We start from the raw sequence: 26,642 nt of genomic DNA on the forward strand, positions 1-26,642 counted from the left end.
CACCTCCACCCCACCCTCCAGGTGTTCCTTATTCTCTTGAAAATCTTCCATTTCCCAATCCATCCCCTTCATCTCTGCCTCCTGGGAATTGTAGTTCTCTATCCTTTGTTCCCCCCTTCGCTGCAAGTACTTCTGGGATCAGTATTTCCTTCCTTGTCCTCGTAGTGTAGTAACTTCTTCATCCCCTAGAGGGTGGCCCCCTTCCCGGGGAATTCTGGGTTTTGTAGTTCAATGTTCCTGCCGGACCAACCTCTTTTCTGCTGGATTTCTGGGGTTTTTTCCTGCCTCGGCCTAGCAGACTCCTTACAATATGTATACCTGACCTTGATTTGTCCTTGCCATTTTCAGGGCACAGACCATAGAAGTTTGCCCAGCACTAGCTTTGCTTCCAATTACCGGTGCTGCCACTCAAGCTCCACTAAACTTCTGTGGATCCATTCCTTCTGAAAAGGATTCCTTTGTGTTTATCCTATGCATTTTTGAATTTCTTTACTGTTTTCATCTCTACCACCTCCCGCGAGAGGACATTCCAAGTATCCACCACCCTCTCCATGAAAAAATACTTCCTGACATTCAAAGAAGTCAATCATCTCCAGAGCAGACTGGGCATCTGCCTAGGGTGGCAGAATTTGATGGGTCATTGGTGCTGCTCTCAGTATGACATGTAGTCTTCTACTGCAGGTCCATGCTCTAGTGCAACCACATTCTGATCCTCTTCCAACAGGAAGCTTGTGTCAGAGGGGATGGGATGCAGCAGGCCTTCAGCATATATCTATCTTCAATGTCATACCATGCCACACTGACTTTAAGTTTGCAGCAGCAGCAGTGGAAGACAGAGGATGGAGACTGGGAAGAGGAGGAAATGCTTGATGTAGATGGGTAGTGAAGGGGAAATAAGATGCTAAAAACCTTGATACAGGCCTAGGATACCTTCATGGAGGTCTAGGAAAGGGCAGTGGAGTTGCTGGACACCTTGGGAAGGGTAAGGAAAAGGATGGAAGAAGCTAGACACAGAAGGAGTACAGGGAAGGGGACATGTTTATGTTTATTCAGAACTTCATATATCACATTTCAAACAACAAGCAAAGCAGTTTACAAATTAAGGCAAACAAAGTGAAAGGAACTACAAAATTAAGATAGGAAAGAAAAGCTGAGGATAAGAAGAGGGAGGTGAGGGAAATGCTGGATTACAAAGGGAGTAGAGCTTTGATCTGCCGTTAGGGAAAAGCGCACAGCTGAACATTTACTTAGGGCATCAGATAACTTTGGATCAGCCCTGATGATCTCCATCTGTTAAAATCAACCATACTGCTCTGAATTCTGCATTCTGCTTGATTCAAGGTACTTTAGTATCCTTTCCGTTAGCAGAGTTTCCATTAATTTACCCACCACTGAAGATGGGTTAACCATCCTGTAATTTCCCTTCTCCTCCCTATTATCACTCTTATGAAAGCTATGTTTCTGTTTCCCAGTCCAAAATTATATGTGGAATATATGAAAACCTTTCTAACGGAATATAAGAAAGTAGAAAAAAAATTACTGAAAAGTACATTTTCATTCAGCAAAAATGAAACACATCTATTAGAATGACAGTATCAATAATAATACTAATGTAGATGCCACCGTTGTGGGTTCTTTTTGGTTTTTGTCTGTTTCTCATTAAGCCTTCAGCTGTTTCTGCTACCCTTCACCTTACTCAGCTGGACTACTTGGGTGGTTCAGTTGACTCTGGCCTGGTCAGAGAATGAAATGATACCTTCTCAAAGATGTGTATTCAATCCCTCTGGTTGACCAGTTGAACCTGCTGCTGTAGTTCAGGCCACCTTCCCTCCCTTCTTGAGCTGACATGGTATGCCAAGACTCAACTTGCTCTATCTTTCCTTGCAAATATGATTTATCTGAGAGCACTATCAGTGTTAATAAAGCAGAATAAGTTATACTTCTTTCTCACTGTGGTAACTCTGTCTATAAGAAAACTGTGGGCCTGATATTCAGCTGGTGGTGATCAGTGTTTTGCCGACTACCGCTGGCGTTATCTCTGTAAATTCAATGTCTGGCCTTATCAGAGCACCGGCATTGAATTTCTGGGTATATGGTGTCCGCAAAAACATTGCCACTGTGATATTCAGCACTTAAATGGCTATGGCGAACCACATAGAGATAGAACTGAATTTTATGCAGTCATATTTATACAGTTACCTTGGCCATAGAGTTACTCTATTTGACCTAAGGAAAAAGGAGGACATAAAATATCACCCCCACCCTGTTCCCTGTCACACCCTGCCCTGCCTGCCATACCCCCACCCTGCACCCCAAGAAAGCCAGATTCCCTATCTCTCCACATGTATATCCCCGCCCCAATTTTCCAGCCTCCCTCCACCCATATGACTCCATTCACTACCCCTCCCCTCCCCTCCTGTACCTTATTATCATGCCCTAGTGGTCTCTTTGGGCCAGGAAAGAGCCCAACGTGGCTGATGACCTGTCTTGCCTCTGGCACCACTTCAAAGTGCTGATTTGTCTTGTTCCCAGCACCGCTTCAAAATGGATGCTAAGAGTTCAGGCAGTGACTTTGCAAGACTTCTGCAGAAGTCTCGCGAGGCCCCTGCTTGAACTCCCTGCAGCTAATTTGAAGCGGCGCTGGGAGCAAAACAAATCAGCAGCCCACTGGTCAGGAAAAAGGAGATTGTTTCCTGCCCCGAAGAGGCCACCAGACCACCAGGGCATGATAATAAGGTAAAGGAGGGGAGGGGAGGATGGACACCCTGAGGTCCACCTGCCCGTCTGTCCGCAAGTCTGCCCGTTCGTCCCCAAACCCAGACAAACTGGCAGGCTGGCAAAACACGCCCGGATGCTCCGCAGTGTCCTCAAAAAGAGGATATGTCTGGGTAAAACCAGACATATGGTAACCCTACTTGGCCAGTTAAGTGTAAAATATTAGCATTTAACTGGCCAAGTGCTGAATCAGCCCCTTTCTCCCAAAATAGCCGGTTTTGCATTGGGAGCTAACTGGACATTGTCAGTGGCACTATCCAATTAAATGCTGCTGAATATGACCAGTTAGCCCTGAAAAAGTGATTTAACTGGCTGGGAGCTGTTTCTGGCTGGTTAAATCACCGATAACCATGACTATTTATCCCTAAACATTTGCTGCTATTTACTTGCCATCACCACTCTAATAGATGTTAAAAAATGTTGCTTTCAGTTGAAGTCTAATTAGGACTGACTTGATTTAATCTTTCATATTTCTTGATAAGCTACATGAAGTAAGTGAGACTATTTTCCATGACTTAACAAGGTGGAATGGTTTAAACCATATTGGCGCTCATTTTTGAAGCATATAGACATCTCAAAAAGCCAAAATGGACATCCATGTGTTTGAAATATCCAAATACTGATTTTACAAAGGCAGAATAGGGACATCCAACACTGCAGTATGTCCAAATAGCAAGGGGGCATGTTCTGAGCAAGACTAGGGAGGGTCTGAAATCTGGATGTCCAACAGTGATTACCAAAGAGGAAGAAATGTCCATGTCTAAAAAGAAGGACACCCTTATTTATACTTGGTACTTGGAACATCCAGGTTACAGAAAGGTGCTCTGATTGAGCAGCTGTACACTGAAGGGATTAAGGCATAACAACTTATTTTTTTTTAAAATATGTTTATTAAAGGCTTTTTCATACCTATAATACAAAGGTAAACTCAAAAATAAACACAAAAGCAAACAACCCCCCCCCCCCCCCCCCCCCCCCCCCGCAAATAAACACAAAGGAAGATCAAAGAGCCATGGCAATACCCGGAAACACACAGTATGGATACACAAAATCAAGTGGTGCTATGCGGCTCCTTACAAAAGTGATCTAAATGAGCCCAGGTCTTCAAAACAGACTTAATTCATCGACGCCTATGGGCCAAAATGGTTTCATATTTCCTAATCACACAAACGTAACTCCACCATTCATTATAATTGAGGTACACATTATTTTTCCAATTGGAGACAATTAAATGCAGAGCAACAGCTAACAGTATTTTGAACAACTTTTTATCGGACTCCAGAAGGAGGATATTAGGACAAGAGGCTCGTAAGATCACAACCTCATAAAAAAGCGCAGTAGTCTCTGGCAGGTGAAAAATAAGACACATTCTTGTCCAAATAAGTTGCCAGTAAGCTCTGACATTCTTACAGTAGAAGACCATATGCGCTAATGAGCCATCCCTCTCCTGGCAAGACCAACAGCTAAAGTTGACACTCTTAGTGATTCTTGCCATACGAGCAGGAGACCAATAGGCTTTGTGACATATAAAATATGAGGATTGGGATATCGCTGCTGACTTAGTGGGACGCAGGGAGTTAACCACTTCTTAATCCCTTAGTGGTTGCTGTCCCCTTCACTCTCCCCTGAAAGTGAAACTGGAAGGACATACCAGGCTATATATGACAACTTTAGGTATTATAAGCGTTCTTTAAAAAGCAGGGGTTAGGTCTGAAGCCTATCCTAGTAGTTAGTGCAGTGGGCTGTAAAATAAAGGACCCAGGTTCACATCCCACTTTGACTCTTTTTTTTTAATTGTGAGCCTTCCAGAAACAGAAAAATACCTACTGTACTTAAATATCTGGCACCTGCAAGCTTGATGGTTATTGAAGTGATGTACATTCAGGTACATCCTTCTCTGCGCATATCCAGCAGATAGCCAAGATCTGTCGCTTCTTCCTCTTTAACATCAGCAAAATTCGCCCTTTCCTCTCTGAACACACCACCCGAACTCTCGTCCACGCTCTCATTACCTCTCGCCTTGACTACTGCAACTTACTCCTCACCGGCCTCCCACTTAGCCATCTATCCCCCCTTCAATCTGTTCAGAACTCTGCTGCACGTCTTATATTCTGCCAGAACCGATATACTCATATCACCCCTCTCCTCAGGTCACTTCACTGGCTTCCAATCAGATACCGCATTCAATTCAAGCTTCTCCTTCTTACCTACAAATGCACTCAGTCTGCTGCCCCTCACTACCTTTCTACCCTCATCTCCCCTTACGTTCCCGCCCGTAACCTCCGTTCACAGGACAAATCCCTCCTCTCAGTACCCTTCTCCACCACCGCCAACTCCAGGCTCTGCTCATTCTGCCTTGCCTCACCCTATGCCTGGAACAACCTTCCTGAGCCCATACGCCAAGCCCCCTCCCGGCCCATCTTCAAGTCTTTGCTTAAAGCCCACCTCTTCAATGCTGCATTCGGCACCTAACTCCTACCGTTCAGCAAATCCAGACGGCCCCAATTTGACTGCCCCTATCGGACTGATCGTTCACTTGTCTTTTAGATTGTAAGCTCTTTGAGCAGGGACTGTCCCTCTATGTTAAATTGTACAGCGCTGCGTAACCCTAGTAGCGCTTTAGAAATGTTAAGTAGTAGAAATGTTAAGTAGTAGTAGTAGTATTTTTCTGTTCCTAGAGGGCTCACAATTACAAAAACAAAGAGTTACTGGAATTTGAAATTGGGCCCCTTGGTTTAGAGTCTACTGCACTAATCACTAGGGTGACCCTCTTTTCTGCATGGATATCGGAGTAGCCATTTTCTAAGAATGGTGCTATACAAATGTTGATTAAAGTTACGAGGAGGTTTTTTTAGCCTATGAAGATTCCATCCCAGTTTAACAGACACAAGTATGTACTGAAACGGGAATACAGAGGCTTTTTTCCTCCTCACATAAGATGAATAGCAACTATTAAATGATTGAGCCCCTTTGGTTGGTAAAGCTATACAGATGTCCACATCCCTTGTTTTTCCCCATTCAAAATTTGTATGTTTCAGTTTGTGAAAATGGATGTTCTTGCTGAACTCTTCAAGTACATGGATGTATCGTGTGAGATGGACATCCATTTGGGACATTCTGACTTGGACGTCCCTTCATCCTTTCAAAAATACCCCTCCATGACTATCATAAGCAACAACACAGTTGTATGCTTTAAAATTATTTTTCTTGTCTATTTTAACCAAACCACATTGTGCTCCATTGCTGAACATATAGCAAGGATTGATAGAATAGTTTAACCAGGCAAGAGAGGAGCAGGTCATCGCTGTATTTTCAGCAGCATTGAACTGCACAGTGCTGCTGAAAACCCGGTGTGACCACTGTAGCATTCATCAGATAGTGTGAGGGTGGCCTGGGAGCAGAGTCAGGAAAGATCCTGGAGTTTTTAGGACACCAGCAGTATTCAATACTGGTATGTGCATAGCTAACTGGGCATTATGACCATACAAAATGTAGTCCTTACTTTGCTCACTTAGCTATGTGGGTATGGTACTGAAAATCATCCATACCAGCATAACGTCTGGGCACTGCCAAAGACCCAGATATTCAAGTACCATGCCAAGTTATGGCCTGACACTTAAAATCATGGTCTAAATTAGCCAGCAGCAGTCAGTGTTTAAAGAAATGCTGATCATTGCTAGATGAATATTGACCAGATAGCTGGTGTCCTCATAATGTAGTAGGGACTCATCTAGAAACAGCTTAATTACAATATGGTCTTCATTAATGCCCACACTCCTGAGAAAATTAAAGAGCCATGGGATGGGAGGCAAGGTTCTGGTGTAGATTAGGAATTGGTTATTGGACAGAAAACAGAGGGTATGGTTGAATGGTCATTTCTCTAAACGGGGAGGGTGAAGAGTGGAGTGCCCCATGGATCTACACTGGGACCAGTGCTATTTAATATATTTTTTAAATGATATGGAAATTGGAACAATGAGTGAAGTGATTAAATTTGCAAATGATACAAAACTATTCAACGTTGTTAAAACACGTGCAGACTGTGAAATATTGCAGGAAGACCTTACAAAATTGGAAGACTGGGCATCCAAATGGCAGATGAAATTGTATGTGGGCAAATGCAAGGTGATGCACATTGGAAAGAATAATCCGAATCATAGTTACCTGATTCTAGGGTCCACCTTGGGGGTCAGCACTCAAGAAAAAGATCTAGGTGTTGTTGTAGATAATACGCTGAAATCTGCTCAGTGTGTAGCGGTGGTCAAAAAAGCAAACAGGATGCTAGGAATTATTAGGAAAGGGATGGTGAATAAGACTGAAAATACTATAATGCTTTTGTATCGCTCCATGGTGTGTCTGCCTTGAGTATTGCTTTCAGTTCTGGTCGCCATATCTCAAAAAAGATATAGCTGAATTAGAAAAGGTTCAAAGAAGAGCGACCAAAATGATAAAGGGGATGAAACTCATTGTATGAGGAAAGGCTAAAGAGGTTTGGAAAAGAGATGGATGAGGGGAGATATGATTGAGGTCTACAAAATCCTGAGTGCTGTAGAATGAGTGGAAGTAAATTGATTTTTTTACGCGTTCCAAAAGTACAAAGACAAGGGGACACTCGAGGAAGTTACATGGAAATACTTTTAAAACAAATAGGAGGAAATATTTTTTCACTCAACAAATAGTTAAGCTCTGGAACTCTTTGCCGGAGGATGTGGTAACAGCTGTTAGCGTATCTGGGTTTTAAAAAGGTTTGTACAAATTCCTGGAGGGAAAGTCCATAGTCTGCTATTGAGACAAACATGGGAAGCAACTGCTTGTCCTGGGATTTGTAGTACAGAACATTGCCACAATTTGGGTTTCTGCCAGGTACTTGTGACCTGGCTTGGCCACTGTTTGGAAAGCAGGATACTGGGCTAGATGGATCATTGGTCTGACACAGTATGGCTTCTCTTTTATTCTTATGTTCTCACAGGTGCCAGCTCTTGGAAGACAATGGTTCTTGACTTCCCCAGTATTGAGGAAGGGATAATATGTATTTGGTTTAGCACACTCATTCATTTTTAAAAGTTGGAGCCTATGTTAACATTCATACACTGCTTCCAACTGTCAAGCTAAGAACTTAAAAGACGAGTTTTGCCACAGAAAAGGCCCTTACATTGTTCCTAACAGAAAGAACTGACATCATTTAAAAATTTCATTGCACAAACAGAACACTTGCATGCAGAAGTAGATATTGTGGAGGACTGATAATTCTCTAGGATAGGCCACTTTAGAAGCTTCTAAATGTGGAAATTGACACATAAAAGGGTCTCTGAATGCCCACCCCTAGTGTGTATCAATGCATCCCACAAAGAATGGAGAATGTGTTTTGGAAAATGCTTACAAACAGGGAACAAGAAGAACAAGTATTTGCGCAACTCGGAAGATATCAAACACAGCGAAGGTGATGAACTCACAACAAACAATATATTAAGGTGTCAATCAACTTTTTGTTAATTGGCATAGGAGACTCGACACAAATCATGTTTTGGCCACTAGGCCTACATCAGAAGTCTGAGTTTAACCAACTCTGTATCGCTCAAAAAGGCACCTCGCAAAAGAAATGCAGTCTTATATAAGTGTATCGTCAGATGGTATTAGGACAATATCAAACACACACCGCAACGTACACTTCTAACCGCAACTGAAAATAGAATTGATTGACACCTTGATATATTGCTTGTTGTGAGTTCACCACCTTCGCTCTCTTGGAAAATGTTTAAGCATTTTTCTTAAGTAGTGTGGACCTAAATTCTGAGGACATTTTGAATATTACACTAAGCTGAAATCAGGAAAATGAAATATATGGAAAAGTGTAGGAATATATTCACACCCTATATAACATAAGCAAATTATGAAGAATGGATTATTATGATCTGACCAATCGATGATTTATGAAGTATCGATGAGACTTCATTCCTTGTCTAATATTATTTTTGGTCAGTGATTATAGGTAAAATCTAATTTCCTGTCTCCAACTCAGATTTTCTTGGCCAAAAGTTAATGCGTACTTGTGCAGTGTTGACTCCAGAGTCTTAATAAACTCAAAATCTAAGGCTTAATCAAAAGCAGGAAACCACAGAGCTCTGGCATTGTGGATGTTAGTCTAAAATGTTTAGGATGGGTTAACTGCTTTTCCAAGGCCTGAATAAAGGTAACTATTATGTATATAAGGGGTCTTTTAATAAAGCCATGCTAGTGTTTTTAGCTCGCGGTAAAAATCAGCTGGCAGTAAACGCTAAGATGCCCATAGGTATATAATGGGCATCTCATTGTTTACTGCCAGCTGATTTTTACCGTGAGCTAACAATGCTAGTGCGGCTTTATAAAAGACCCCCATAGTGCTTAGTTTAACCAAATAAGACCTTTGAACTATAACTTCCTAGAGAGATAGGGGTTCCTTTAAATCAAGACTGAACACCAAACATTCACATACACAAAACATAGTAATTTATAATCTGTAGTATTTAATTCCTCAAATACTGAGTTTATAAATCAATGTTGAATATCACAGTATTATTAGAGCAGACAGTAAAAGTCCTTCACTGAGCTCCCACTGAATGGGACTCTATGGATTAACAAAATCCAAATAATCTGTGGAGATGTAATGGAAATTTTATAGAATTGTCTGTTTCAGGGTTTGGTTAATCAATGCCTGTTAACCAAAAATTCAAAAACTAATTTGATGAAACTTCAGATTTTACACAGCTTTGATATATGAGTTTGAAAGTCTGCTTCCTAAAAGTTCACATATATGTAAGCTCCATCGGTGCACTGGTAGAAAAGTATTTTACGTAGCACTGTTTTATCTTTTGAAATGGGACTTCCTAATTATTGCCCACCCTGAACACAGGTAAAATTGTGCATGTTTGCCCAACGCACGGCAAAATGGAGTTACTGCCTGGCTACCGTGTGGCTCTTGCGGTAATTTCATTTTTGGCTCACGTCTGATACAGGTGGCCAAAAATTATTTTCATACGTGCATATCGGGCGCGCGCCAAGTGGAATTTGACGCACGTAGGTCATTACCGCCCGGTTACTGCATGAGACTTTACCTCTAGGTCAATGGCTGGCAGTAAGGTTTAAGACCCAAAATGGATGCGTGACAATTTTGACTTTGCTGCACATCCATTTTCGGCAAAAATTTTAAGAAAAGGCCTTTTTTACAGGTACGCTGAAAAATGGATTGACGCATGCCCAAAACTCACGCCTACACTACCGCAAACCATTTTTCAGTGCACCTCAGTAAAAGGACCCCTTATTTTCTTGAGGAAGCAATTTTAAGGCAGAGTTGGAGAAGGGTTGTCCCCTTTGTCTTTTTATTGTGTCTGTTTTATATTAATTCCTCTTTTTGAACTATGTATTGTAAACCACATAGATATTATTATAATTTGCGGTATATCAAATACAGTACATAGAGACATTTAAGCATTCCTAATGTGGGGTTGGAGCAGGGAAGGAAAGTACAAATGTACTTTTCCACACAAAAAGCAAGCCCAACTTTGTATTGATATTATTCCTTAAATAATAGTCAAATGTTTAAAAAAAATGAATCCTATATATTTTCTTTGATCATCATGGAAAACCAAGAAAAAAAACATCTACCTTTCTGTTTTTTTTTTTTTGCCATGCTATGAGTAGTATGATTTCCTCTTGTATGATGTACTCCTAGGAAAACATTTCAGATCTGATTGCTTGGGTGGTTGGTTAATACTGCAGAATAGACAAGTCCCCATGGAATTTTTGCTAGGTTTTTTTTTTTTTTGCTCCACCAGTTGTTTTCCCCTGATCCTTTGAGTTTTCAACATTTGCAACAACCCATGTTTTCCCCCATTTTAAAATCCATAACCTATGCGAGTCAGCTCTCAGTGAGACAGTTAAACCCACTACATGTGTACCTCAAAGTCTGGTTATTAAGGACATAGAGAAGAGACAACTGAAAAAGAGATAACTCAGACAAGAGTTTATAGAAGAATGAAAGGGGTAGAAGAGTTAAACAGGGAATGGATCTTTAACCTTTCAAATATCACATACAGTGGGGGAAATAAGTATTTGATCCCTTGCTGATTTTGTAAGTTTGCCCACTGACAAAGACATGAGCAGCCCATAATTGAAGGGTAGGTTATTGGTAACAGTGAGAGATAGCACATCACAAATTAAATCCGGAAAATCACATTGTGGAAAGTATATGAATTTATTTGCATTCTGCAGAGGGAAATAAGTATTTGATCCCCCACCAACCAGTAAGAGATCTGGCCCCTACAGACCAGGTAGATGCTCCAAATCAACTCGTTACCTGCATGACAGACAGCTGTCGGCAATGGTCACCTGTATGAAAGACACCTGTCCACAGACTCAGTGAATCAGTCAGACTCTAACCTCTACAAAATGGCCAAGAGCAAGGAGCTGTCTAAGGATGTCAGGGACAAGATCATACACCTGCACAAGGCTGGAATGGGCTACAAAACCATCAGTAAGACGCTGGGCGAGAAGGAGACAACTGTTGGTGCCATAGTAAGAAAATGGAAGAAGTACAAAATGACTGTCAATCGACAAAGATCTGGGGCTCCACGCAAAATCTCACCTCGTGGGGTATCCTTGATCATGAGGAAGGTTAGAAATCAGCCTACAACTACAAGGGGGGAACTTGTCAATGATCTCAAGGCAGCTGGGACCACTGTCACCACGAAAACCATTGGTAACACATTACGACATAACGGATTGCAATCCTGCAGTGCCCGCAAGGTCCCCCTGCTCCGGAAGGCACATGTGACGGCCCGTCTGAAGTTTGCCAGTGAACACCTGGATGATGCCGAGAGTGATTGGGAGAAGGTGCTGTGGTCAGATGAGACAAAAATTGAGCTCTTTGGCATGAACTCAACTCGCCGTGTTTGGAGGAAGAGAAATGCTGCCTATGACCCAAAGAACACCGTCCCCACTGTCAAGCATGGAGGTGGAAATGTTATGTTTTGGGGGTGTTTCTCTGCTAAGGGCACAGGACTACTTCACCGCATCAATGGGAGAATGGATGGGGCCATGTACCGTACAATTCTGAGTGACAACCTCCTTCCCTCCGCCAGGGCCTTAAAAATGGGTCGTGGCTGGGTCTTCCAGCACGACAATGACCCAAAACATACAGCCAAGGCAACAAAGGAGTGGCTCAGGAAGAAGCACATTAGGGTCATGGAGTGGCCTAGCCAGTCACCAGACCTTAATCCCATTGAAAACTTATGGAGGGAGCTGAAGCTGCGAGTTGCCAAGCGACAGCCCAGAACTCTTAATGATTTAGAGATGATCTGCAAAGAGGAGTGGACCAAAATTCCTCCTGACATGTGTGCAAACCTCATCATCAACTACAGAAGACGTCTGACCGCTGTGCTTGCCAACAAGGGTTTTGCCACCAAGTATTAGGTCTTGTTTGCCAGAGGGATTAAATACTTATTTCCCTCTGCAGAATGCAAATAAATTCATATACTTTCCACAATGTGATTTTCCGGATTTAATTTGTGATGTGCTATCTCTCACTGTTACCAATAACCTACCCTTCAATTATGGGCTGCTCATGTCTTTGTCAGTGGGCAAACTTACAAAATCAGCAAGGGATCAAATACTTATTTCCCCCACTGTATAACAGAATATACTATGAATCTAATGCACAGTAACACAGTAAATGACAGCAGATAAAGACCTGCATGGTCCATCCAGTGTGCCCAACAAGATGGCCAGAGCAGTACCCGTCGCTCTGTGAAGGTACTGCTTGGCAATTTGCCACCATGCCAACAACATATAGACAGTTAAATACAATGCTGTCTTGGAACAATATATTAAAACCAAAAGCATTGCTAATAGTATTTAACTTGCTAATTTCAATGTTAAGATGTCTTCGCCTCCCCCTTGAGATGCACAACACCTTCACTCATAGAATATGATAACAAAGTGATATACAATACGCAGTCTTGAACTGCATCTGTCTTTTACCATTTGAAGGACACAGACCTTCTGGCATTGGCTTTTGTTCCCAAATATTGGAGTTGCTGAAGCTACACCTGTTTTCTGCTATTTGTGGGACACAGACCGTAGAAGTCTGTGCAGCACTGGCCTTTGTTCCTAACTACTCTTGCTCTATATAACACCTCAACAGACCCTCTCATAGTCCCTCTCACCCTACTAAGGCCATTTCCTCTCTAAACCCTTCATATTCCTACATGGATCCATTACCCACCCATCTTCTTGAACACTTCCTTAAAGATCTTCTACCTTACATTCACTCAGTAGTATCAGCTAACCTATCATCAGACATTTTTCCTGACTCTTGGAAGCAAGAAGTAATAAGACCTCATCTTAAAGGTACCAAGGCTGACTCTTCAGCAGTCACCAATTATTGGCTAATCTCAAACCTCCCATTTATTTTCAAGATCATTGAGATATTTGTTGGAGGTCAACTAGTAAATTATCTTGAAAATACAAATGCACTTCACCTGTGCCAGACTGCTTTCCTTGGTGTCACCAATTTAATTAGAATGATTACAAATGATGGTAGAGAAGAGATTTTGGTGTCCTTAGATCTCACTGTGGCCTTTGTTTTAGTCAGCGATCTTCACATCTCAGACATTGCCCTCTCCTAGTTTGAGTCCCATGTAACTAACTGATCCTTTATAGTCCAATGGCATGTTAACTTATCCATTCCACAAACAATTATCTCTGGTGTTCCTCAATGCTTTATCCTGGGACCTGTTATTTTCAATGCTTTCTTGCCCTTCTCATCCTTATAGTTCATTAAAACTTGCTATACTGCCTGGGCTAACTATCAGATCTAGGCAGTTTACAATATAAAATCACATTTTAAAAAAAGAAAGGAACTACAATTGTTGTTAGGATAGGAAACAGCATATCACTCATATCAATGTTATTCAAACTCAGGGGTCCTTTTACAAAGCTGTGGCAAAAGGGGGCTTATATGTTTTTGATGTGTGCCAAGGCCCCCTTTTACCGAAGCGGGTAAAAGACAGGTCTTTGGTTTTTTCCAAGAAATGGCTGTGTGGCAAGTGAAGCACTTGCCATGCAACTATTTTGGTGGAGAGCACTTACTGACACACATTGAGATGGTGGTAAGGGCTCCCACGCTAACCCAGCAGTAACCAGGCAACGCGCAGCACTGCTCAATTACCACCGGGTACATACCGACACTAAAAAAATGGGAATTGTTTTGCAGCACCAGAAAACATGCTGGGGGAGGGAACTACTGCCGGGCTGCTGCGGTAGCCTGGCGGTACTTCCCTTTCAGCGAGAGGCTTACCACCACTTCATTAAAGGGCACCTTAGAGAAGGATTGTAAAAGGAAAGAAGGAAGGGAGGCAGGGAATTAGATAATGGGAAATGGGTAGGGCATCTTACATTTTAATATCTATGGTGATGGTGATGACATCCAGATTCTCTTTCCTCTTGCCTCTCATTCTCCCTCATAAATAGTCATTGTCTTCACCACACCTGACTTAATAGCTAATTGGTTTTCAGAAAATTTTCTAAACTAAACTCATCCAAATCTGAAGTAATCATTTTTCCCTTATGTGCCTCACACTATACTTATCCTGCTCCTTGTATAAAGGGCATCCTGCTCCCCCTGAGGGACTCTATAAAGATCTGTGGAATAACTTTTTATAAAGCACTCACTTACTATACCCAAATCTCTCCAGTAGTTTCTGGCAATTTTGTTTAAGGAAATATGTTCTATACACTCTATTTTGGATTACTGCAATTAATTATATCAAGGCCTATAGAACACTCAAATTAAAAATGATACAGAATACAGCCATTAGGTTGCTATTTGGACTCAGGAAATTTGATCACATTTCTCCTTACTATAAAAAACAACACTGGCTTAATGTATCCATTAGTATCCACTTTAAGAGACTAGATATCAGGTATTATCTTCTGATTCCCTAAGCTTCTTATTAAATCTTCTTATTCCTTACTTTCCTCAAAAAACACTTGACCATATACTCTCATCAGCAGGTTTACTTTGACATCAACAGATATTCTGTCTTTTCTGACATAGAATAAACTCTTGGAATCAAAAGCACATTTGGTTCTAATATGCTTTTGATAAGTTTAAGTCCTTACTTAAATCAAATTTTTCTCCCTGGCTTTTCCACAAGGTCAGTCTATGTGAACATGACCTCATTCCACCTACTGCAGCATGGGGTCTCTGGAACACAAGCCAAATATCTGGTCTCCATCTTGTTCTCCCCATACCCTGATTATCAATCCTCATGAATTGCATTTTTATGTCCTTTTTGAAGAGTGCTTCCAATAGATGTTACTTCATGTATTACCCCATTCCCTTTTTTTTTTTTAATGAACTCTGTTAACTGCTTAGTTGTTATTATTCGACTGACAGTATAGCAAATAAATTGAACCTTGAACCTTCATTGGACCAAATGTAGCAATATTTCCCTCACAGGTATATGGTGGGGAAATACATTAGCCTATATAACTCATAATGGAATCCAAAAAGATCAAGGGGTCCTTTCACTAAGGTGCGTTGAAAAATGGTCTGCGCTAGCATAGGCGTGTTTTGGGCACATGCAGATCCATTTTTCAGCAGGCCTGTGAAAAAAGCCTTTTTAACATTTTTGCCAAAAATGGATGTACGGCAAAATAAAAACTGGTGCACATCCATTTTGGATCTGAGACCTTACCACCAGCCATTGACTTAGCGGTAAGGTCTCATACGTTAACCATGCGGTAACATCTACATGTGTAGGATGATGATTACTGCCTGGTTTCTGCCATGCACCAGAAAATTAATATTATTTTTCAGTGTGCGTAGCGGACATGCGTCAAAAATGAAATTACCACAAGGGTCATATTGTAGCCGAGTGGTAACTCAAAATTGATGTGCGTTGGGCATAAGTAGATGCTTACGTGGCTTAGTAAAATGGCTCCTAATTGTTGATTAATATTTATTTGTGTGAACTGTTATTCACTGTACAGTGAACAGTAGCTGAAAGAACAGGGCCAAGCTCTGAAGAAGCACACCACTGTCTGCCACGCTTGATAGAACTGTTCGAAGCAGTCCTAGATACCCCCTTGGTCAGTCTGGTTTTCAACATATCCACTATAAATATATATGAGATAGATTCACCATGCACTGTCTGGTTTTCAGGATATTCACACTGAATATGATTGAGATAGATTGGCATGCAAGGAAGACAGTGCATGGTGAATCTACCTCATCAACTTGTGGCTTTTTACAAAGCTCCTTACTAGAAGCACCTAACCACAGAACAGTTTCATATCACTGCTGTTTAGTGTCAGAGCTTTCCTATTTCAGCAACTTCAACAAATCAAATGTCTTATCATCATTCCAATTTTCATGGTTAATATATTTCCATCTTATTCTTCCTAAATGACACCATACATAAAGCAAAAGTACCAGGCTAGAATTTCTGGGCAATGAGCCAGATGTGCTAAAGGGATTTTTCCTATTTTGTGTTTATATGAAAATAGTAAATCTGGCAAAGATATTAGATGACAGAGGTGATATGCCATTCATCTCACTGTAGACATTTTGAAAACCAGACAAGACATTCTGCTTATGTAACAGATGTAATTCATGTGGTGGTCTCAGTCTAGTGCTTATCCTACTTTGCAAAGAAACACTGTCAATCTCTGCTATGAAAATGTCAAAACATTAGAGGGCTGAGCAATATTCTCTAAGGACAGCCCAACCCTGTGCTTTGAGGGGTCCCAGCAATCTGTCAATATTGTTTAAGGAGGTGTGGAAGGAGAGCATTCAGACAAATGAAATATTTATTTATTTATACATTTTTATATACCATCTTACTAATTTACATCATTCACAATGGTTTACATGAGAAAAAACAGATATTATAGACTGAAAAATAGAACAAAAAAGAAAATGTTATAATAACTAGACAGCTTCAACAAGGCCAACCATTGCAACCATGTCCTAAATTAATCTTTGCTTGCAAATTTAAATGTCTTCACACTTTTCCTAAATGTCTTTCAGGCTTGGAAAGTTAAATCCTAGCAAAACATAAAACCCAGGAGATTCAACTAACATGTTAGACTCTAGGCAAAAGGTGCTATTGGTTGGGATCATGATGCATTTGGTAGAGTTGCAGGGTGACTCAAAACTTGAGAAGCAATATCAATTTCTTTGTCAGGATGTTTCCAGATTGGTCCATGTATGGGAATTTGAATAGTGAAATGACTAGGACATGCTTTCATTTGAAAAGAACAGTGATATATTGTTGTTTGTTTCATTTGGTGTCATTCCCAATTTGAAATAACATAAAAACAAATGAAATGTTTTCTTTCTTTTGATTTTTATCATGTGCAAAATCATTTTAGTAGAAGCAGAAGTGAAACAAAAATATGAAAATTAAATTAAAATATTCCTTGTCCACACCTAATGCTGACCCATCCATATACAGAATTAGAGACTTAACTGCTTCAATGCAAGGAGATGTGTTGCTAGTCATGTCTGAGTTGCTTTGACCAAACCTTTCAGAAGCCTATACAGCTGACGTCTGTGGTGTTCCAGGTTGTATTGGTGCTTAACCTTTATGGTTGCACAGCTGATTTTATTCTACGTATAATTTTTAAGAGATGGAGGCTATCTGGGTTTCTGAAGATTTACAAGGAAAAGCACAACATGGAAATCAATAGTATAACATGGAACAGTTAAGTTGCATCTTTCTAAGTGACCCTTTAATTTCAGGTTATTTTCATGAGAACACAATAGTTGTTTTCCCACAACTATTTCCAGGCTTTCATTTGTTCACACTAAAGATAGGACATGGAATCCCCTGAACAAACTTTTCCCTAATATATGAACACTTTTCACATAACGTCCATCTACAATTATGATATCGCCTATGTTTTGAAGGCATTTAATTCTACAACACTCACAGTAGAAACATGTTATAACTGTGACCAGTAGGTGAAATTGGCTCGATGGCATCATGTGATGCATGCATTTGCTGTGCTGCAGATGTTAATGCCAAACAGAACAATTTTTGTCAAATTTTGCTCAGTTGAGAAGTTCAGTTTCCTGTTTTATACATGTTTAAAAACTGGAAACCCACTTACAGGCTTATTTTCGAAAGAGAAGAGCGCCCATCTTTCGACACAAATCGGGAGATGGGCGTCCTTCTCTCAGGGTCGACCAAATCATCAAAATCGAAAGTAAATTTTAGGCATCCCCAACTGCTTCCCGTCACGGGGACAACCAAAGTTCCCGGGGGGGGGGCATGTCGGAGGCATAGCGAAGGCGGGACTGGGGCGTGCCTAACAGATGGGCGACCTTGAGCGATAATAGAAAAAATAAGGGTGTCCCTGACGAGCACTTGGCTGACTTTACTTGGTCCATTTTTTCTTACGACCAAGCCTCAACTTTTTTTGCCAGCCTCAAATATCATACTCAGGTCCATCGCAGCAGTATGCAGGTCTCTGGGGGGGGGGGGGGGGGGGAGGTGTGTGTGTGTCAGCTGAGGCATAGCGAAGGCATGGACATCCTTCGTTCAAACATTTTGTATGTCCTGAACTGCCCCCACCCCCTGCAGGGATGGCCAAATTTCAAGGGAGTGGAGTGGCTGAGTGGAGGAGTGGCCTAGTGGTTAGAGCACTTGTCTTATAATCCAGAGGTGGCTGATTCAAATCCCACTTCTGCTACTTGTGATTCAAAATCCAAATAAATAAATAAAGGGGGTGTCAGAGGCATAGCAAAGGCATGGACATCCTTCTCACAGAAACATCCACATTTTGGACATTCTCAACTGCCCATCGCAGGGACGGAGGCATACCGAAGGCATCTAACACTTGGACTTCCTTCAACCATACTCAAAAAAAAAAAAAGATGTCCCTGACCAGCACTCAGATGTTTTCACCTGGATTTGTGTTTTTTTTTAAAGGTTGTAGACAACAATTTATTTAAGGTTGTAGACGGCTATTATACACGCAGCTTGTCTGCTTGTATGAAGTTGTCTTTGGCAAGCGCAGAGCAACCACGCATAACGCTTAGCTGCTCTGCACTGGCTTCCTCTCCTTAGAAAGGAAATTGTGTGCAAATGAGCTAACAGCAAGCAGCTCATTTGCATGTGATTTTCTTTATGCATGCCCGTTCTTTTCCGAATCGCTAAGGGATTGGTAAGGGAAGGGCTTTTTCCGTTCAGTTAGTGCATCCGTTAGTCCACTGCAGTGCCCCCTAGGGTGCCTGGTTGGTGTCCTGGCATGTCAGGGGGAACAGTGCACTATGAATGTTGGCTCCTCCCACGGCCAAATGAGTTGGATTTGGTCATTTTTGAGATGGGTGTCCTCGGTTTCCATTATCGCCGAAAACCAGCTCAACCATCTCTAAGGTCGACCTAAATGTTGAGATTTGGGCATCCCCGACTGTATTATTGAAACAAAAGATGGACGCCTATCTTGTTTCGATAATACAGGTTTCCCCGCCACTTTATGGAGCCGTCCTGCGAGGACGCTCCCAGAAAAACTTGGGCGCCCCATTTGATTATGCCCCTCCACTGGGCCATTTTACTATGCTGTGGAAAGAGAGGTCCTGCGCTAGCAGCGTTGGCCATATTTGCCATGCTCCAGGGCCCCTATTACCACCATGGGTAAAAAGGCTAAACAAAGAAATGGTCATGTGGTAAGTTTGCTCTTTCCACACAGCCATTTCAGGGAGGAGTGCTTACCGAAACCCATCGAGCTGGTGGTAAGTGCTCCCGCACTAACCAGGTAGTATAGTGGCAGCACATGACACTGCTCGATTATCACCGGTTAACCCACTTCAGAAATATTTTTCAAATATCTCCACAAGCGCTGGAAATGGCGGGCGCTGGGGTGGAACTACAGCCGTCACCCGCGTTGAGCCAGAGGTAGTTTCAGGTTGCCGCAAGGTAACCTGGTAGTAAAAAGGCCCCTAATATCCCTTCTACAATATTTTAACTGAATTTCATTCTTTTCAGTAAACAGACACCAAAAGAAAATTGTCTGAGCTATTTATGTCAAGATGAATTTTTCATTAGGTGACCTCAAATAGGAGAATGAAATTGCTGCCCTTGATTTCCCATAAGGTTAGAAACTGTCAAGTCTGATCTGTTTGATTTGAAAGTACTGTTTTAAAATATATTTGGGATTTAGAAGAGAAATAACTACTGCTATATTGTTCCATAATGTGCCTGTCTTACTACAGACAAATGACTGTATCCCTTTGTTTCCTGTTCTAAAGAGAAATCTAGGAGCACAGGCCAAATGTGACTTCTTCTGAGAAAGGAGACATTGTAAAGCAGAGTTATTTATTTCTTCCCCGGATTTCATGAGTGGGGAAACTGAAGTTTGATGAGTGACCATGACAAAGGCCTGTGACTGCCTTTCTTTTAATGCCAGTCAGGTAAGTTCCCCAGAAGAGGTGCAGACCTAAGCTAAAGTGCACAAGTCTGGACTTGCTCACCAACACTTTTCATCATGTGAATTACTCTTGTGCAAGCTGCTTGTGGTGGAGAAAAAATGAGAGACAAAACTAACCATGGAGACGTTAGAACCGCAGTGTGAGCAATGGCAAAAGAAACAACAAAGAACATAAAAAAGTAAAAAATGTATAAATACAAAAAATATAAAAACACAAAATATATAAATAAAGCAATTCTGGTACCACAAATAAAATAAATAAATAAATAAATAAATATAATATAATATAATATAATATAATATCATAAAACCATAGACTGCTAAACCTTCATATTGGAACTGAGTATCTCTCATTTTGTAAGCTCTGCTAACAATGTAATTGTATTCCCATTTTGAATCTCTCCATTACCATGCTCACCAAAAAACATAACTTTAGAACATGGAACATACCAAATGTCATCCCTGTATTAGACGACTGAGCCATGCAGATCTCAAGGGACACCACCACAATCCTCATAGATCCTCATATTTTTTTATAAACAAAATTAAATTCACTTCAACTGCTTAATTTCATTTCTTATTCTCAATATTGAAATAATCTTTCATTAGAGTACTTAGTTTTCCAGATAGTATTAATTATACTGGAGACACTATTCCACCGACATAGATCTACGTTTCGCTATCACCTGTGTCAAGGTAGTCTCCTGTATCTTCATTGCGGCGTTTGATGACCCCATATATATATATATAAAAAAGAAGCCTATGCAAACCTTTACTGAATGTTATCTTGATAATATGTGATTGAAGTAGAACAACTTTTGAAGTTATTGATTAATAAGCTCCCTTCTTTATATATAATTATATATGCCATTTGCCAACATCTCTGTATTAGAGGCAGTTATTTATTGGGGAATCCAGGGGGTTTCTGCATACAGTATAATAATAGAGGCCCACACCTAACCTAGCTGGTTAGGAGATGGCTGGTTAGCAGTGATATTCAGTAGTACTAATTGGTTAAGCAGAGAGTAGTGGCCTAATGGTTAGTGTAGCGGGCTGCAGACCTGGAGTACTGGGTTCAACGTCCACTGCTACTTGATGGTCAGCAGTGGGTTAAGATCCTGGGGAGCCAGGTTTAATTCCCTCTGCAGCTCCATGTGACCCTGGACAAGTCACTTAACCCTCCATTGCCCCAGGTACAACTATAGTACAATGTACTACTTAGACTATGAGCCCACTAGGATCAGACTCAGTACCTGTAAAATGAAAGTGTTAACTGCTTAGGTCTAAGCAGTATATAAATTCTTAAATGAAGTGCCACTGAATATCATGTGCCAGGTTGCTCTGCAGGGTTTAACTAGATAAGAACCTCCCCTGCCCAGTTAAACCTTTTAGAATATCTGGGCGGAGTGTATTCTCATAAAGACTAATCTATTTTACATCTTTCTTACAGCAGGATAGATAGATGAAGCTCTTTAATCCTGCCTTTACTTTTTCCAGGCTGAACTGTTTGAGCTCTATGTAATGATACTCCATGTGGTCTTGCTGGAATTGTGCTGTTTTAAATGTATAATCTAAAAAATAACAGGGTAGCTCATTAAATAAAGCAAAATCCACCCAGGCTTCTATTACAGACTACTTCACAGTCAGATCTTTTAATCATATTTTCCCTCTCCAAAAATTTCTGAAAGGCGCTGTCAAGGAAAAGGTTATTTCAGTTACAGCACAAGTAAGACGTTGATTTCTTAATCATAGTTGGCACTGAGCTTTCAGCTAACAGATTATTAAAGCTGATTCCGCACTAACTCACTGAAGTTCATCACAGCTTGCACCATGGGTACCTGACAGTGGATACCATACTGACATTTCAGCCATGCATGGAAGGGAACTAGATGACCTGCCCTCTTAATAAAGTGCAGTACATTTTTGTATTTACTGCACTTTAACAGCAAAGATTAACATGCGGTAGGTGGAAAGGCTGCGCAACAATTGCTGGGGGCATGCCCAGCATATGTTCTGCAGTTACTGAAATGTTCCTTACTGAGGGGCAGATGCACTAACCCCACGTAAAGAGCCCTTCCCTTACCGATTCCATAACGAATCGGTAGGGAACGGCAATGCATCAAGGAAAGGGAATGCAAATGAGCTGCTCGTTGCAGCTCATTTGCATTCTCTAATCCCTCGTAAAACAGTCAGAGAATCGGCCGGTAGAGCATGTGCAGAGCAGCCAAGCGTTATGCTAGCTGCTCAGGACATAAAAACAAACAAACAAAAAAAAAAGGACTGTTCCTATGGACGTCCTTTATGGACGTCCTTGGCCCCCCCCCCCCCCCCCCCGCATTGAAATGACAGCTTCCCCACCATCCTCCGTACCCGCCACCCCCCCCTTAGGTCGTCACCGCCGCCACTCCCCCCCTCCACCCCCCCCCCCCCTCCGTCTGCCACTGGGCCCTCACAGCACCTCTCACCTCTGTGTGAAGGCGCTGCACCGGCTGCAGCAGGCAACAGCTGTTTGCCTCTCTTCGGACTTCCCTCCTTTCCTCCCTGATGAGGGCGGGCCAGGGAGTAAAGGAGGGAAGTCCGAAGAGAGGCGATCAGCTGTTGTTGCCTGCTGCAGCTGGTGCAGTGCCTTCACACGGAGGTGAGAGGCGCTGTGAGGGCTCGGTGGCAGATGGAGGGGGAGGGGGAGCGGCAGCGACAACCTCAGTGGGGTCGGCGGGGCCGGGGCCATGGGGGTGCGGCGACCTCAGGGACTGCGGAAAGCTCTCATTTCAATGCAGGGGGGAGGGGGAGGGGGAGCGGCGACGGCGACCTCAGGCAGGGGGGGCGGCGTCAGAAGGGAAAAAAGAAAGCAGTGCTTGTCAGGGACACTTGAGACACACAGCTCTTGGGGTTTTGGGGGGGCTTTCTCACAGCAGCCCCAGCCTAACGAGAGGTGCAGACCTCACATTAGGGTTTCCACGGTAAGGGGAATCTGTAAACATTAGTGCATCTCATTATAATAGCCTTGCAACGGTAGTGCAGCTCATTATAATGATTTGCATTCCATTTTCGTTAGCTGCTACCGTGATCAGAAAATGGCGTTTGGTGCATGCTACGGTTTACTACTTGCTCGTTAATGGCTTGTTATTGGCTCGTTAAGTTTAGTGCATCTGGGCCTGATTCACATGTTGACTGCTTAATGCACTTTAGTAAAAGGACCCTTTCATAAACTGGCACAGATTTAGGGGCCCTTTTACAAAGGCTTGCTGAAAAATGGCCTGCGGTAGTGTAGACGTGTGTTTTAGGTGCACGCAGAATCATTTTTCAGTGCACCTGTAAAAAATGCCTTTTTAAATTTTTTGACGAAAATGGACGCATGGCAAAATGAAAATTGCCGTGCTTCCATTTTGGGTCTAGGACCTTACCACCAGCCACTGACCTGGAGGTAAGGTCTCACACAGTAACTGGGCGGTAATGGTCTATGTCGTGGAATGACGATTACTGCCCAATTACTGCCTGCGCACCAGAAAATAAAAATATTTTCTGGTGCTCCTAGCGGACGCATATCAAAAATGAAATTACCGCAAAGGCCACGTGGTAGCCGGACAGTAATTCAAAATTGACACACATTGGGTGCAAGGCACCTACGTGGCATAGTAAATGTGCTCCTTACAGAGCCTCTTACCTATAGGTCATCAGGTCAAATCCCACTCAGTTCTGTAGTGAATGAACGTCATTGACACCAATCTCTCTCTGAGCAGCCTGCTTGAAGTGAATGATCTCTGTCTAGTTCTCTTATCACTTATATGAGTCTCCACTGGCACTCTATAGGTAGTTGCAGTACAGTTGCCAAAGACTGAACAGGCATGGAGAATGTGTTAACATCTCAGCCTTTAATGGCCCTGTACAAGAACAATGCATCAGAATCTGATGAGCCTTCTTTACTTCAAAGGAATATTTAGAGGAAATCTGTAACTATTTCAGAAAGAACTCCTTAATAACCTCTATAATCCTGATATTATTTCGGCAGCTTCGGTAATTAGCATCCATCAGCTCCTTATGAACTTCCACAAGGCTTTCATGGTCTGCCAGCCATTGCTGCATGTCAGCCTTGAGCATGGAGACCCAAGCTTCTACCAGAGAAGTTCATTTAGCTCTTGCAGTAAGTTGTGCTGCCATGTTCATCATCTCCTGTTATAGAGCAGTGATACTGTGGTAGCTATCCTATATCATGGATTTAATGGGTCCTAGTTCAGCCATTATTGGGTTGAAAAGCTCCTGCATCTCCCACATTGATGCCATCTTTAGCGGGGTTAGGAGATCTTGTTTTGGCTGCTTCCCACCAAATTGAGCTCCAAAGGCAGTTTTGATTTTAGTTTGCTTATCAGCAAATATGGTACTGTGTAACCCACTCTAAAGGTCCAAATAATGAAAAAAGCACCAAGAGCCTTCAAAATTGGGACACAATTCATTTAATCATGTTATTTAAACATCAATCTTCCATAAATGACCCTACTCTAAAGGTACTAGAAAATGCAGAAAATCAAGGTGCTGTTAGTATAGATCCATTGCAGGTAGAGAGAGAGCAATGATTTCAGACAGCCATTCCTGCAGGCTCTGCCCCCAACAGGACAATATTTTTAAATGCTGGCCACAGTATTTTTTTTCCATGAGAATTTTATTATAATTTTTTTGAAACAAAAAGAAAAAATATTGTGAAATGCAATTACATATAAAAGATATTGATAAGTTGTTACGTTAACAAGAGCAGATATAAAACTGTAAGAACAATTGCCTCAGAGACAGTTGATTAGCAGGCTTATTTTCGAAAGTGATCACTGGCCATCTTCTGACATAAATCGGGAGATGGCCGGCGATCTCTCAAAAGCGGCCAAATCGGTATAATCGAAATCCCCTTTTTTGACAGCATCGCCGCTTTCCCGTCGCCTCGCCGGTGAAACTTCAAGTGGGTGTGTCGGCGGCATAGTGAAGGCGGGACATGGGCGTGGCTACCAGATGACCAGCTTTCGCGGATAATGGGAAAAAAAAGCGGCGTTAAGCAGTATTTTGCCAGGTTTACTTGGTCCTTTTATTTTCACAACCAAGCCTTAAAAAGGTGCCCCAACTCACCAGATGACCACCGCAAGGAATCGGATATGACCTCCCCGTACTCCCGCAGTGGTCACCAACCCCCTCCCACCCTAAAAAACACAATTATAAACATATTTTACCAGCCTCTATGCCAGCCTCAAATGCCGTACCCACCTCCATGACAGCAGAATGTGTTCTATCCTCTGACAGCCTTTTCCCTAGTTGTGATGTGGCTCTCGGGTGAGTGTGACACCTTTTCTGTTAGGTGCACTGCAGAGTCACATCAGCAATGCATTGTGGTGGGTGTATGGTAGTGGGCTCTACTCCCATGGTGCTTTTCCCCCTGCTAACTGGGTCAGAGTGTGCCCTGTTTTGTTTCCAGTAGTCCATGAGGTAGTGGCCATTTTTGCCATGTATGCAGGTCCTTGGAGCACTTTTAGTGGGTACCGCAGTGCACTTAAGGCAGGTGGACCCAGGCCCATCACCCCTACCTGTAACACTTGTGCTGGTAATGGGAGCCCTCCAAAACCCACTGTACCCACATGTAGTTGCCCCCTTCACCCCTAAGAGCTATGGTAGTGTTGTACATTTGTGGGTAGTGGGTTTTGGGGGAGGGGGGTTGGGGGGCTCAGCACTCAAAGTAAGGGAGCTATGCATGTGGGAGCTTTTTCTGAAGTCCACCGCACTGACCCCTAGGGTGCCCAGTTGGTGTCCTCGCATGTGAGGGGGACCAGTGCACTACAAATGCTGGCTCCTCCCACGACCAAATGCTTTGGATGTCGCCGGGTTGGAGATTGCCGGTATTTTTTTCTATGATCGCTGAAAAACAAAACCGGCCATCTCAATCCCGGCGAACTCTGGCATTTGGCCGGCCTAAACCATATTATCGAAAAAAAAGATGGCCGGCCATCTTTTTCGATAATACGGTTCCGGCCAGCTGTAGCGCTGTCGCCAATATAGATTGCCAGCGATCTATTTGGCCGGCGACGTTCGATTATGTCCCTCAAAGTTGTGAAAAGTTGAATCTCCATGTAGCAAGATACATTGATATCAGTGAATAAAGACGTTATGTCTATAGTGTAAATATAAGTAACATAAATGAAGTTCACATATATTTCTATGAATGCAAATAGTCTTCTGGGGCAAACATATTCACTGCTTTTTGGCAGCCAAGCCATCAAAAAGGCCACTGAGGCTAGTTCAAGCTTATGGTATATAAAAGAATGCTTTGCCACCAAAAATGGACATTTAATATATTAAAATTTGTCCAATTAAGTATTGCTTTTTGCACAATCATGATTAGGATATCAAAGCATTGCTTCTGT

At 42.1% G+C, this 26,642-nt stretch overlaps 1 long non-coding RNA gene across 1 annotated transcript; it reads right to left on the reverse strand.

Moving 5' to 3' along the window:
• Nucleotides 1–3,378: 3,378 nt before the first annotated feature.
• LOC115472155 lies at nt 3,379–23,537 on the reverse strand. The gene is made up of 3 exons (XR_003942471.1): nt 23,521–23,537; nt 15,736–15,739; nt 3,379–3,462 (listed from the first exon to the last, which is right to left on the reverse strand). It is a non-coding gene; the product is annotated as an uncharacterized LOC115472155 (long non-coding RNA).
• Between the last annotated feature and the right edge of the window lie 3,105 nt (nt 23,538–26,642).

This window comes from Microcaecilia unicolor, chromosome 6, assembly GCF_901765095.1.
Source record: "Microcaecilia unicolor chromosome 6, aMicUni1.1, whole genome shotgun sequence".
In the NCBI taxonomy this organism is placed as follows: Eukaryota; Metazoa; Chordata; class Amphibia; order Gymnophiona; family Siphonopidae; genus Microcaecilia; species Microcaecilia unicolor.